This window comes from Coenobita brevimanus, chromosome 14, assembly GCF_032717465.1.
Source record: "Coenobita brevimanus isolate Jiangsu-jjx chromosome 14, ASM3271746v2, whole genome shotgun sequence".
NCBI classification, from domain to species: Eukaryota; Metazoa; Arthropoda; class Malacostraca; order Decapoda; family Coenobitidae; genus Coenobita; species Coenobita brevimanus.
The window spans coordinates 60,669,324-60,680,708 of NC_136967.1; positions in this window are offsets into that span (position 1 = coordinate 60,669,324).

An 11,385-nucleotide genomic window follows, 5' to 3' on the forward strand; every position below is an offset into this window, starting at 1 on the left:
TGTTTTTGTACGACACTGTTTAATATTTTTCCTCTTCTACATTCTTCATTTAATTTTCTCTTCCCTTGTACTCCAAAATTTACTTAGTGACTATTTGCTCCGCTTTATGCTCCCACCCAACTCCGTCTTAAATCATACGCTGGTCTTCCGTATATGGTTGTTTTAATTTCCTCTCTCTCTCTCTCTCTCTCTCTCTCCCCCGTAATCTGGACCTCATAATAAGGATAAACCACGCTTCTGGGACTAATTCACATCTGACAGAAAGAAATGAAACTCGTGATAAAAAGACGGCGTTTTGGTGGAATTGAAGACACCCAGCCTGAAGCCATGAGCGTCCTGAAGAGCATCAAGAAAGAAGAGGTCTAGCGATACACCAGTGGCAAGAACGTTGGAACATTTGTGTGGATGCAGTATGTTAAAAAAAGGGAGTACTTTCAAGGAGACAAATGAAGCATAGTATGTGTTTAATGTCCCTTTCCTCCTTAGCCTTCCGCGACAACGTTCCTCAGGGTGTTGGGACTTATACTATATGGTGAATTAAAAGAATCTAAAAAATATATATGTTCAACAAAAATGAGCTTGCTGACCATTACCAAAATTTTTGTATCACACCTCACAGATCCCTTAGAATGTTGTATTGTGCTGACTGACCTGGCATTGTGCTGTGAATGGCCTGGTACTGTGACTGGCCTGGTATTGTGCCATGACTGACCTGGTACTGTGCTATGACTGACCTGGTATTGTGCTGTGACTAAACTGGTATTGTGCTGTGACTAAACTGGTATTGTGCTGTGACTAAACTGGTATTGTGCTGTGACTAAACTGGTATGTGTTGTAAGCTGGTATTGTGTTGTGACTGACCTGGTATACACTGCGGAGGCTGTGAAGACCACCTGCCTGCTACACACACAGCCACGGGTGTACCATTAAGGGCGTGGGCGGGGGGGCAGGAGAAAGACGCCACCACCCCGCCCCGCCCCAGCGTCACACTGGTGGGGGGCCGGACGAGGGGCGGGGTGCAGGGGGACGACGGGGCACAGGGGGGCGCCACCAGGACCACCACAACAGCTGCGGGGGAGGATGCATTATATATCAGTTCCAAACACGTACTACAGATCACCAACAATTCACTGTGCTCATCCATACACACAACACACTAGTTTCATACATTTCACACCACAACACCGTAATTTCATGCACCCAACACCACAACACATTCACCTCATACACCTCGCACCACTACACAATAATTGCATGCACCTCACTCTCACAACACAAAATACAACGGACGGAGAATCCACTCTGCCCTCACTGTAATGTAGGTCCCCACACCATCACACACTTGCTCACCTCACACACTTCATCCTCACAATACACCATGCCCTCACTGTAATGCAGCCCCTCACCCTTACTCACTTCATGTATCCAGAACAATGGTGATGATGATAAACGTGAGTAAGACATTGAATTCTGAAAAATTGCAGGATACACACACACACACACACACACACACACACACACACACACACACACACACACACACACACACACACAGGAATGCCCGCGTTCCTCATTAAAAAGAAAAAAAAAAAGTGCCATTAACACGTGAAATAAATATCGGGTATGTCTGGTACAAGAGCTCGGAAAAATATATCAAAGAGCCACAAATTTTGAAATACTGTATATGTATCCAAGAAGTAAAGACAAACGACTACTAGAAAGAAAAACAGCCAAAATATTATGGTCAGTAAAACATATAGCAAAAAGCAGAATTAAAGGCTTAAAGTTCAGCAATGAGACAAAATAATGCAGATAAAATACTGCATTAATTTTTTCAGTGCTATCTCGTTTGTGAATTTGAAGCGGGGTAACTTTAAAATATTTAATATAAGGAAAACCGCGAGTACCCGAAAGCTGAACACACATACACACACACACACATACACACACACATACACACACACACACACACACACACACACACACACACACACACACACACACACACACTCACAAATCCATTATAATTACGGTAGTCCAATTATGCGTTACTTATGACTCTTCTCATTTTCTTTTAATCCCTCCCCGTTTTCCTCCCTCTCCTACACTCCCCCCCTTCCCTTTTCTTCACATCCCTCCCCCTTCCTCACCTCTTCCCCTAATTCCCCTTGACATCCTCCCCCACTTCACCCCCCGTGTCCTCTCTGCTTGTGTGCCCTCGTCTGAAGTGCCTGTGGCGTGCTGGGTCCTTGGGCTATATCTTAAGTGGCTTTGGATATATCGTAACACCTCTTCTTTAGGGATTTATTTTGCACACTGCACCTCAGTATCCTCTTTATGACATACATGCAAACTACGTAACTACGCTGATTTTTTTTAAAATACAGAACACTTATTAGGATATTAAAGTATCGTATGCTTAACAAATTGCTAATAAAGAAGTGCTACGAAGTCTCCCATACCAAAGAGAATGCTGCCCCTTGCCAGCTCACAGTGTACCTCATTGTCTGCCTTCTTGTCTGCCTGATGGAGGTGGTGGCAGTGACAGGTGGAGTGGGAAGGGACTATACAGTGAGGAGGGACAGGAGAGGCACAGAGATGGAAAGGGTGAAAGAAACAGAGAAAAAACATTAAGAAAAGACACTAATAAATAAATGTAAACTTAAAATTCACGATGACAGGCTATAACAGAAAACTGAGTAACCTATTCAACACGAGGACGTAGTTTTATTCTGGGTAACGCAAAAGCTTTTATTCAGCTTACGAGATTCCGTGCAGTGAATGTGTTACAATCTCCATTAAACATACTGGGGAAAATGACGCATGAACGTATATATAAAACAACTTCCTAAGTGTATGCGCGAAGTATTTCTGCGCTCCTCTGTATGCATAAAATTCAAATGATCCTGGATGAAGTCTAATCCATGCGAAGTCAACGAGTACGCAACTCTTCATGAAGCTATCTTGCCACATCCACACATATTAATGGAAGGAATTAAACTACAAATTAGATACTAAACACAGTGCTCTAGCGCTCTACATGAGCTCCATTTGGGGCGCTGCAGACATCCCACCACTCAGTCCAAACACAGCTCAGCATGTCTTGAGTTATGGTTCCTTTGGCTGCACTTCTTCCTTGTTTCACATTATCCACTCATTCCTGTTGACCCACACCGTACATAATTTTTTTTTCCCCCAAACTGTAAGTAATGTTTTACCCACTCACTCACGGCATTTCCCCCCCCCCCACTAGACGATTTTATCAAGCTTTTAAACAGATTCCTCGAAATGAGGGGGAGGGGGTTAGACATGTCTTCACTATCCTCCCCAATACGAGAGGATTTTCACAAGTTGAATAAAACTGTCTGGAGGCGGCAAGGAACACTATAAAGGAGACGTACCTGTACCATATTCACATTTTCGTGACTAGCATCATATTCTTGTGTTAATCATTGTTAGAACTCAGCACTCAACACAGAGAGACGGGCGATTTTAGGTAAGTGAAAGGAGTAAAATAAGCGATTTACCTCTCCATAACAACTGAAATGTTACGCCTATGACAGCGTATAGAAACACATTCCTTTGACTGTTACACACACACCAAAAAAAAAAAAAAAAAAAAAAAAAATCAAGGAACTGCTTTACTACAGGCTACGAGCTGTTACTTTAAAAAAAATCCTTAGTCGAATTTTTCTTTTATCACCATGAAACTGGATCATTCATTATTTCTCTCTCTCTCTCTCTCTCTCTCTCTCTCTCTGAGAAAGAAAACAGGAAATGAAGAGGAAACGAGGCATAAAACAAAGTTGCCTCATGCCGACTCATCATGATTTAGCAAGTTATATGGCACCACTGGGGGATGTAGCCACACCTAATGCAGCCCCATTATCGAACCAGTGCTCATTAATATGGCAAATACGGCCTTCTTCTAAGTCCTGTTGCAGCCAATCAGAGAAGACCTGCGTGTTTGGTCGGGGTAACAGTTCGCCTACTAGTTTCACCTTTTCTACTTGCCTCAATTCCTCTGTTGGGTAAATATTCCTTAATTAAGAAAGGCCTGGTTTAATTCTGGTATATTTTACTACCCAAAGATGATTCTCTTTTACATGATGCATCAGGGAGGAAAGTGACGGACATGCTCTAAGAGTGAAGCGGTGAATTAACGGGAGAATTTTTGCACTGCACTGTACGCCTGTCTGCAAGCTAAATTGTGCCAGCGAGGGAGGTGGCGCGGGCTAATCTAACAGCGCCATCTAACGAACGCTCACTAACACGGCGCAAACATCTTCTAATTGGCCGTATCTTTGGCCCAAACGGATGATCGGGCCATTAATACGTGCTGGTGGCGGGGTGACAGGGGGGGGGGCCAGGACTTCGCAGGTGCTGGGGGTAGGAGCTCGTTAGGATTTGGTGTGGGTGTGTGTGTGTGTGTGTGTGTGTGTGTGTGTGTGTGTGTGTGTGTGTGTGTGTGTGTGTGTGAGAGAGAGAGAGAGAAGGAGAAGTGAGGAAAGTTGGAGAAACTGAGTAGAAGAGAAAGGGGACTGAACTGAGTTAGGAAGTGAAAAAAAAAAAAAAGGGAAAGACACACCAAAGAAATGAACAGTACTTGACTGAACTAGAGCGAAAATGAAGAGAAGAGAAGGGAAAAGATGCCAGAAAAGAAGAGGAATAGAGAGAAATTCTTGATATTGAAGTGGATGATAATGATGATGATGAGAAGGAGGAGGAGGAGGAGGAGGAGGAGGAGGAGGAGGAAGAAAGGGAGAAGAGAGATAGGCAACACTGAGGTGAGGAAGAGGGGGAGGTAGAGGAAGAGAGGAGTTGGGGATTAAAAAGCAGTGAGAAGAAATGGTCAGTCCTTGTCCGAGGCTTATTGTTTGTTTTTTTAGTTAGTTGTTTTCCGGGGAGGGGCACTAACCCTCCGCCAACCCTTTTAGTCGCCTTTTACGACAAGCAGGGATACTGGGGGAGTATTCTTGAAAAAACCCCTTACCCCCAGGGGGGGGACATTATTATCTCATCAGCCGTTTGAGCGTCCATTGCAGGACCGGCCTAACTCGACCGAAGTGGGGACGATACAGCCAATGTATCTCTACCAAGTGGCTTAGGCTGTCTGGTAGTGATTGTATGTAGGGTGAGAAGTGCATGTAAGTGTAACTGTATTGTTGGAGTGGCTTTGGATGTGTGTGTAGTCTGTGAACCAAGTGTAATCGGCCCGCACAAGTTGACTGGGTGCAAGCATACTTTATAGTATGCGACACTGGTTCAACCACAGCACCCCTTATGTCCGCCAAGCAGTACTTGGTCAGAACAACGCTCCCAAAGTTTATTACCCTAGCGGAGCGCGAACCCTCGTTCTTCAGTGTACGAAAACGCACACTTTACCACTGTACCACAGAGGTTCTTTGAGAGAGGTGAAGTCAGTGAATGTACAGCGAGGTTGGATGGTGAGGAATTGGAAAATGTGAGTACGTTTAAGTACTTGGGTAGTGTGACGAGTAAGGATGGAGGTTTGGAGGGTGAAGTGCTTGAAAGGGTACAGCAGGGAAGAAAGGTTGCTGGTTCTTTGAAAGCAGTGATAAGAAACAGGAAAGTGAGCATGGAAGTGAAAAAGTTACTACATGACAGTATTGTGATACCAACTCTAACGTACGGAAGTGAAGCTTGGACGTTGTTGGAAGGACACAAGTCAAGAGTGAGAGCAGTGGAAATGAGTTATTTAAGAGGAGCCTGTGGAGTCACATGGAGAGACAGGCTGACGAATGAGGATATAAAGGAGCGTTGTGGTGTTGATGTGGATGTGATAGGAAGCGTTATGAGGAACACACTGAGGTGGTTTGGCCATGTGGAGAGGATGGAGGGTGAAAGACTGACGAAGAGAGTGTATGTGAGTGAGGTGGAGGGGGGAAGAGGGAGGGAGAGGCCGAGGATGAGATGGAGGGATGGGGTGGAGAGGTATATGAGAGAGGGGGATGTGAGTTGGGAGCAGGGCAGTGAAATGGCGGGGGACAGGGCGACTTGGAGGCGATTTGTTTGTGGCCACCCCAAACGGGATTGAGGCGTCTGGCAATAGATAGATAGATAGATAGAGAAGAAATGGAAAGGAAAAGAAGAAGAATGAGAGAGGGAGGAAGGTGAGAAGGGAGGGAGAAGAAGAAAGGAAAACCAGATGAGGGAGAAGATGGGCACAGAGAATGAGAGAAGGAGAGGAAAAGGAGAGAGGAGGAAGGGTGGAGGGAGGGGACGAAAAAGAAATGAAGAAGGAATAAAACAGCGGGGAGAAAAGAGAAAAGGAGAGGACAGTAAAGAGACAAAAGGTTAAAACAACGAGAGGGAGGAAGGAGGCAGGGAGACTGTTATACGAAAAAGGTTCTGAACTGATACCCACACCTAAACCTGTCACACCCACACCTGTCACATCCACACCTACCACCCCACACCTATCACATCCATACCTGTCAACATGTCACACTCACATTTGTCACATCCACACCTGTCACACCCTCACCTGGCACATCCATACCTATCAACATGTCACACTCACACCTGTCACATCTACACCTGTCACAGCCTCACTTGCCACACCCACACCTACCACCCTACACCTGTCACATCTATACCTGTCAACATGTCACACACCTGTCACATCCACACGTCACAGCCACATCCACACCCACACCTACCACCCCACACCTGTCACACCCACACCTATCACACCCACATTTATCACATGCCGCTTGGACAAACCTTCCCGGTGTTATTATGGGGTACATCCTTGTAGCTGCAAATGCGATAGCTGAAAACTTTTAAACACCTTCAATCCGAGGACGTCTTCTGTCATTTATTCTTGCTATTACCAAAGGATTTTAATACAGGAGAGCCACTTGGTATTGAATGGGTAAATGAAGTGTGTATTAACCTCCTCCAGTTCGAAAGTCTATCTTAAGCTGAGTTAAATCATCTGGGGTTATAAAGGACATCCAGTACCTGAAGGGGTGAAAGGGAAAAAACACCGCGCATTCTGTCAGGTGTACACATTCATACACATACAACCTGGTCCAACCCTCAAGTGTATTTATATTTATTTATTTATCTACTTATGATTTTAATATACGCTGATTTATCTATTTTTCATCTCCGTTATGCCTAGTATGTTTTCTGCTCACCTCTGTAACAGGGGCCTAAAACAGTAACTGAAAACACTAAGCGAACAATAAATACAATAAGCATACTTGAATACAAAGAATACAACACTAGTTATTACCAGGTCCAATAAATCATTTTCTTACACAATAGGCAAATATATGTATAACTGACAATGTATACCCGGTACATATGTATAATAGCCCACTGTCAAATGTATGCATTTATAATTAGTCATTCACGGCCCCATTCGCACGCCCTTCGATACCAGATGGTCAGCCGGACATAAGAAGGGGTTATTTGATGCAGACAGCTGCCTGGGGAGGGGGTGGGGGAAAGTAGAGAGAGGAGAGGAGAGAGAGGGAGATGGGAAGGAAAGGGAGGACGCAGGGGAAAGGTGGGTAAAGACTGGGCAAATGGAGAGGAAGAAGTGGAGTGGAAGGTGGTGAAACAGCAGAGGAGGGAGAATATTGATGGGAAGGGGGGTAGTAGTAGGTGAGAAAGAGAGAGAGAGAGAGAGAGAGAGAGAGAGAGAGAGAGAGAGAGAGAGAGAGAGAGAGGTCAAAGGTAAGAGAGAGGGCAAGCTGTGGTGTTGACCCTCTTGCCTGAAGCACTCGTGTCTCCTGTCAAGCACCAGATGGTCACTGCCTCATACACTTACTTTTTTTCTTTTTTTTGTACTGCCTGATAGTGCTTGTGTAAACCTCTTTTGGGATTATCTTAGGTTTACTTTTTGGTGTGTGTGTGTGTGTGTGTGTGTGTGTGTGTGTGTGTGTGTGTGTGTGTGTGTGTGTGTGTGTGTGTGTGTGTGTGTGTGTGTGTGTGTGTGTGTGTGATTACAATAATAATGGTACTATTAGATTTATTCATTTATTCATTCCAGTCGCTTGCTGGAAAAAAAAAATACTTTATATAGGGTAATGCACTCTAAGCGGGTCAAGAGGCTGATCATGGCTGCATCTAAAGAGCACTGACACACTACCAAGCATCACTGGGGGAAAGATGAGGCGTAGGCACCAGGGGACACACCGCCTAAACTTTACCCCACCGAGATCGAACCCTTGCAAGTCTTTTACCACGACAGACCTTGGGCTACACATAGGTGGAGAGTCCCCCCCACCACCCTCCTTGTGTGTGTGTGTGTGTGTGTGTGTGTGTGTGTGTGTGTGTGTGTGTGAGAGAGAGAGAGAGAGAGAGAGAGAGAGAGAGAGAGAGAGAGAGAGAGAGAGAGAGAGAGAGAGAGAGAGAGAGAGAGAGAGGTTAAGGGTGAATCTGAGGGGGGCTTTCCACTCATACCTCTCCACTACAGCATGGAATCAAAGGCTGTTCTGCTGATCTACTCCGTCCATTTACTTACTTATTCCCATCTTTCCTTTTCACACATTCTCTCTGCCTTACTTTCACTGTCTCATTTTCATTCTCCCCGTCTCTCTTTCTCACTCTCTTCTATCGATGACAGTTTCACGTATTGTCAGTAACTTCAACCCTTTACCTGATACGGATTTCGAAGCGGAAGAAAACCATCTGACTAAAGAAATATATATTCTTAGTCCATTTCTGTGAGCTGGCGCGTTTTTCATTTGTCATGCTACCACGAGTTAATTTTATTGACTTCAATGAGGAAAAGTAACTCTGAAAGGATCAATTACGTCTGCATCTAACCCATCCATTCGACAAGGCCCTCCTAAGCTGAATACAACTGTCTGGTGGTAGAAGCATTAAAGTAAAATGAACACCCTGGACTGAAAGTATTTTGTCTGTAGCCAGACGCATTAATACCGCATGGGGTGGCTATAAAACAAATCGTCTCCGTGTCACCCTGTCCTCTCCATTTGGCTGTCCTACCTCCAATTCATACCCCCCTCTCATATATCGCTCAAATCTATCCCTCCATCTAATCCCTGGTCTCCCTCTCTCCCCCTCCGTTTCACCCACACGCTTCTAGCGAAAGTATTAAGAGCAATAAAAGCATCGAAAGAGTGGGCCCACAACCCGCAACTTCTTGGAAGTTGATTAAGCAAGAGAAGTAACATGATCCCGCCAAGAATGATCAGCAGAGAGTGATGAGAAGGGTGTGAGTGAGGTGAGGCTTAAGACAAGGGAACAGTGGTGTTTGCATTTGCCTGTGTGTGTCCTTTGTGTCGGCTTATCTGATCTCTGGCCTATTGTGTCCACCAGCTTGTCTCTCTCCCCCCCCCCTCCTTATGTTCGGCTAACCCCCTTCAAGTAAAATCTTCTGTGTTAACTTCTGCATCCGGTAAGGCGCTGGAAAGGGACGCCTTTCCGCGGTGGCACGGACACCCAGATGCCCAAACATCCATCAACTCCTCTCACCTCTCAAAAGACGGATGGTGGGCTGCAGCATGTTTTCCACTCTCTTCACGTCCAGACGAGACTGGGGTTGCAACTACTACCACTACTCTGTTCGAAAAAGTATTTTTCCATTATATTCTTGTTACCTTAGGTGAGACATCGAGCATAAGGGTTAGTTATAGGTTTCTTTAATTCATTCACTGCTTGCGCTCCCCCTTAGGCAAGAATTAAATCAAAATGAAGCCACCGCAGACGACTGATCATTAACTTCGGAATGACCTCAAGAGGTGAAAGTGTTAATTAAGGCTATTTATGTAAAAGATCTCCAGGTCGGAGTTTCCTTTCATAAGAAGAAAATCGTCTAATGGTAACAATATAAAAACACAAGTCATCGTGTTGATGTGGTGACATGTGACTGTGAGTTTGTTCGTGTTTGTGGGTGATTGCAACTGTGTATTTATAGCAGGCAGAACAAGCAGGACAAGCTGTCAGACAGGTCACAGCCAACATCAACAACCAGATAAGCAAATTCATCGAGGGAAAAAAAGAAATAGAGAAGAAAAATGTGCAAGACAGAACCAAAACCATCAGTGCCAAATATGCTCCCTTTTACGAGTAATTTGAGAACCCACAACACAAGCGCCTGGTGGTCTGGTGATTTGTATGCCCCAATCGAAGTGAGGGTCTTGCATCGGTTTAATCTCCAAGAGGTGCCTGGAGGTTTATGGATCATGTAATGCCATCAGGGGAAATTCGCTGGTCATCTACCCTTTAATATACTGAACTACTGTGGCCTAGTGTCGGTCCCCTATACACCTCAAGGGGGAGAGGGTAATAGTGGGTTGAGCTGTTATCGACTTGGAGGCGATTTGTTTGTGGCCACCCCAAACGGGATTGAGGCGTCTGGCAATAGATAGATAGATAGACCTCGATGATGTATTTTTTCTCCACTATTCCTGCTCTATCCAAACGTTCTTTTAAACTTAGAAGAGGCCAGAAGTACTGAAGGGGGTATTGAAGGCGATATCTAACCCGTTCAGTTCGAAAAGTTTATTCTACATCTTAGCTAAACAAAATCGTCTAGACACAGCAAAAATGCGGAAAAAATATAGCAAGGCTGATGGGGTTTAAATAATATCTCCTCCGTTAGCAGTATAACATATATAAACAACACAGCTCAACACAGACATCACCACACAAAGCAATACCATCAACACGAACACTCCGGTGGGGATAAAATTTGACAGACGAGCCACGAAAGCATTAATAAACAGAATATTCTAATAACTGGCTCACTACTGAAAAAAAGAGGTGCCACGTTGATCAGGGTGTGGGAGGGATCTGTGACAAGGGTGCAGATACTGGAAGAATCTAAACCTCTCTAAAATTATGAAGCATTTTATATTTTTTAAAACTCCTTCAATATAATAGCAACTTTTCTATATTGTCTTGCTATCTAAACTCCTTCAATATAAAGATATGCTTTCTATTTTTTCCTACTAAGGTCCCTGATTATAATGGCACCTTTTCTGTTTTTTAACTGGTATCTAAACTCCTCCAATACGAGACGCATATTCTGTTTTTTCCTGTGCTGTGTGTGTGTGTGTGTGTGTGTGTGTGTGTGTGTGTGTGTGTGTGTGTGTGTGTGTGTGTGTGTGTGTGTGTGTGTGTGTGTGTGTGTGTGTGTGTGTGTGTGTGTGTGTGTGTGTGTGTGTGTGTGTGTGTGTGTGTGTGTGTGTGTGTGTGTGTGTGTGTGTGTGTGTGTGTGTGTGACGGCTGGACACAACAACATATGTCACTTGAGAGGGGCAGTGACAGATGCACCAGACACAAGAGACAGGGTGACCAGCGTGTGTGTGTGACAGAGGAGAGGGGTGTCAAACAACACCATCATCACTATCAATCAACACCATCACCCTCAGCACCAAG